Source organism: Hermetia illucens, chromosome 6 (assembly GCF_905115235.1).
Source record: "Hermetia illucens chromosome 6, iHerIll2.2.curated.20191125, whole genome shotgun sequence".
Lineage (NCBI taxonomy): Eukaryota > Metazoa > Arthropoda > Insecta > Diptera > Stratiomyidae > Hermetia > Hermetia illucens.
The window spans coordinates 15,739,261-15,743,269 of NC_051854.1; the positions used below are offsets into that span (position 1 = coordinate 15,739,261).

Genomic DNA, 4,009 nt, shown 5'->3' on the forward strand with positions numbered 1-4,009 from the left:
TATGGGCCAATGATGTGCTGGGCGTATGGGGGAATCCGCCCTAGCAAGATAGCGGAAAATATCTTATAGATGGTACTCAGCAACGTGATACCTCTATAATTGTTGCACTGCGTGATATACCTCTTTTATGTAGAGAACAGGTAATGCCTCATTGCCGGTCTTCAGGCATTGATTCGTTGTCTCACACCTTAAGCGTCACCTCCAAGACAACTGCTATCTGCGGTTATTGGAACATCCATGTCCTCTTATAGGAATTACAGAAGGATGTGTTGTGGATGTCAGAGGGGATTATAAGCTGTGATGTTATTTGAGGCCGGAGCACTATGCCAACGAGATAGTGATCCGAGTCTATGTTGGCCCTCCTATATCTTCTGACATTCATCAATGCTGAGAAGTTGCGACGGTCAATCCATTTGTGCTCAATTGGGTTGAAAGTTGTCTCACCTGGAGAGACCCATGAATGTTTGTGGCCCGCAAACCAGGTACTTCCAATAACCATTTCATGCAATATTGCTAACTGAATAATGCGCAGCCCGTAATCATTGGTATTCCTATGTAGGCTATGGAAGCCAACGTATCACCTAAATACGGGCTCCGTCCCTAACCGGCTGTTAAAATCCCCAAGTGTGATTTTGATATCATACCTGGGGCAGGCTTGGACGTTTCGTTCTACTGGCTCGTAGAAGGTATCCTTCTCCGACTTTGTAGTCCCCTCTGTCGGGGCGGGAGGCTTATATTTTTAAATAAGCCTCGCAAGCCCAGAGTGCATAGCCTTGCCCTTATGTTTTCAAAGCCGGTGACAGCAGGTTTCATTTTATGGCTGACTAGGAAACCTATTGCGAGCACATGGTTTACTGGATGGTCGCTATAATATATGGTGTAGTGGGTCTTCTCCAGTAAAACGGTCCCTATCCAGCACATCATTTGCAATGTGGTTACATCAGTGAGTGCACACTCTATGCGAGAATGCGCAAATCGTTATTCTTCCGTTACCGGCGTCGTCATTGTAAAATCTATCCTGTCGGAGGCTCGTTCTGTGGCTTCGTAACTTAGGTTTTCCATGCTGGGTTGTCAACCCTTCGCAACTCCCAACCTGGAAGACCAGTTTGCACAATTTGTCCGACTTTTAGGCGCAGGAGACTTCATCTTTCTCCGTCTGCATTAAGAAAAAAATTCCAGCGATCATCACGTGGAGGTGGAGATAGGCTTTGGCAGTAGAGCTACTGATGTTGATTCAGCAGACGTTTCCCAGGTTTTATGCTCCATCCTGGGTACCAATCCGCATTTCACCCTAGGATTTATACTACCCTTTGACCGCCGCCGTTGAAGTCAGGCGACTTTAAGTAGCGCTTGTGTCAAAATATTCTTACACCTAAAAATGTGATCTAAATCTAAGAAATAAGGAAACTGTGAAGAAAAGCAGAATAGTTGAATTAACGACGGACTACTATTCGCCTCTAAAACTGATGCAATCCAAGGGCTGAGTGCTTAGATTTTCGTATTGTTAATCCTTCTATCGGCAAGATTCACTTTCTGGCCGCCTATCCTAGCTTGCTGAAATTCCAACAATCTTGCCTCTTCCGTGATTTCCTGCTATTCTGATGACCTAAAAGAGATCTAGTTTTTCCGAATGTCATTGGTAGAACCCAAATACAACACTACGTGGTGCAGCTAACCTGAATTTGAAAGTGCCGATAAATTTCACCTCCCGAGGAGGATATTACAACCCTCTACAATTCCTTGGATTTCATTATAGAACCCTCCGCAATCCTCTTAAGGGGCTCGTGATACTATGGACTTACATCGCAAAGTGGCTTCGCGAAAACAATTGAGTGGAAGTTTGCTTCTTCCGACTATAAGGTAGCTGAGAAATTTCATTTCGCCAATTTCTTCTGCAGTTGCTAATCTTTCTCAGAAGGAGAAGCACGTGAAGGAGTCAGTGAAGTTGGTCTTCCCAAGATCTCATAAGTTTTGCCAGGAGGTTAGTTGAGAAGGTATGAACACCAGGCTGTCATTTAGGACATTGTGGAAGTGAGGGTGACAACTTTGGCTTAACTCGTCTCATAGTGTGCCGCCTGGAAATGGAACCACCTCTCCCATGGAGGAAAACAGGATCAAATTACTAACGAATAAGAGAGGACTTCCACAGTGGGTATTGGGAAATTTCTTGTATTATGGGCCTCATGGTTGCTTGAAAATTTCAATCCAAGCTCCCCATCTCTGGCCCTTGCTCAACCGAATCCAGGCTAGTCACTGTCAAGCGACTGAACTGTTTCTGGGGCTTTTTATTATGCAACGGGACTACATATCATATCGAAGCTTCTACTCCATCTGCATGTTTAATAAAAATTTGATTCAGTATCTTCCCACCTGCTGTCATAAGGTCAACAACATCTTTTCCAATCTCTGTAGTAAATTTGATCCTTCTAACATCCAAGCAAGTCTCATACTTTGCTAGGATCACAAGTTCAATAAATTCGCATGACCTGGGGAAAATATACTACGTAGAATGCGTTGAAATAAAATTCATTGGAAATTTATATTGTGTTTGGTTTGTTGGCATAATTTTCTAGGTAAATTTCTTTTCCTATTATTCAGCTTAGCAAATTCTCACCCCCTTTGGTTTCAGGCTAGAAGAAAACGAGAAAATCATTGTAATATCTCTAGAAATTCGCGTTGAAGTCGATGACAATTCAATGGCAAGAGGGAATCCAAAAATCTCGAAAACTAAGTCATTGAATTCATCAAAATGGTGCCGCTGTTGCCTATTACGACCGTTTGGCTATACTTGTTTCTCAATATGCTATTTTCTCCTTTCCCTCCAAAGACCATTTGGTACAATCCAAATAGGCAATTCAGCCGGTGGGATAGATTCTACGATTACCTTCTAGCTTCGATAAGGATGAATTTGAATTATAAAAGTTTGTTAGTAATTTATTTCATACAACTCCTGGAAAAATATGGCCCCAGAGAGAAAAATTGGGTAGCCTGCCCTAGAACTATTTGAAATTCTTATACGTAAGAGATGTTTGTGAAATTTTGAAGAATGAAAAAGGACAATGAAAATTATGTTTTTAGTGCCTGTGGGAAATAAAAGATATTTTTAGCTTTACATTGTTAATTAGGTTTGGTGTTTGCTTCGCGGACGCTTGCCGTTTCTGGTAACTTCGATTAGGAAGACTAAATTCATTGACGAAGAAAGAGTGTCTTTTATGCTAGGATAAAGTATCTCCTGCTGCCCGTTGATTCCTAGCTCGAAAGCCTTTGACGCATACCAGTAGACTTGGCTCATTTCTTTTCGTAAAGGATCCCAAATAATTAATTCAGAGAGCCTTAACTAGCTGGTCTCCCATCCAATGGAGCGTACAATTGGCTCTTTAAGCTCTTATTGCATTGAAGGCCTCTATCAAGTTCAATAAGTTGTATTGGCTGCCCTTGTTATCAGTTCCTTGGAAGTGACTCTTGAAAATTGGAGCTAAAGGGTAGTTGAAAATTTGTAATGACTCTGATGTTGGAGGTGCCCAAAATAACCTCTAGGTTGATTACGGTCAACTACGAGGGCAAAACGATCCTAGAAAGTTCAAGAAAAGTAGCGAAAGTTGACTTTACACCAAAAGCGGGAGGGATGAAGAAGAATATGGGGTTGAGGGCACATAGTTTGAGGGGCCTATCTGGTGAAAAGAGGGACCTTTCAGGGGCGAAGTTGTCAGAGATCTCATATTGCACAGGCTAATTGATGTTAACTGGCTTAATCTAGACTAGGTAAAATATAACCAAAAGGTAATCTACATCTGCACGAGGATTGACTGCCGTAGCATTGGTACGACACGGTTAACCTCTGTAAAAGTCTGGGGAAGAAGGAGATAAAAAAGGCAAGGGAGACGTGATGATTGAAAGGAGAATTATTGTTCGAAAAGAAGGCTAGCCTTAACGCGTAGTACCACTGCTCGCGTAACGAGGCGTTACACGTAGCAAGATTTTTGATCAGTCGGGACTGACACTGCTTCAG

The 4,009-nt window shown here is 42.4% G+C and overlaps 1 long non-coding RNA gene across 1 annotated transcript; it reads left to right on the forward strand.

Annotated features, from left to right (window-relative positions):
* The first annotated feature begins 2,443 nt into the window (after nucleotides 1-2,443).
* Nucleotides 2,444-3,112, forward strand: LOC119659801. Its single transcript, XR_005250374.1, has 2 exons — nucleotides 2,444-2,573; nucleotides 2,630-3,112. It is a non-coding gene; the product is annotated as an uncharacterized LOC119659801 (long non-coding RNA).
* Nucleotides 3,113-4,009: the final 897 nt, after the last annotated feature.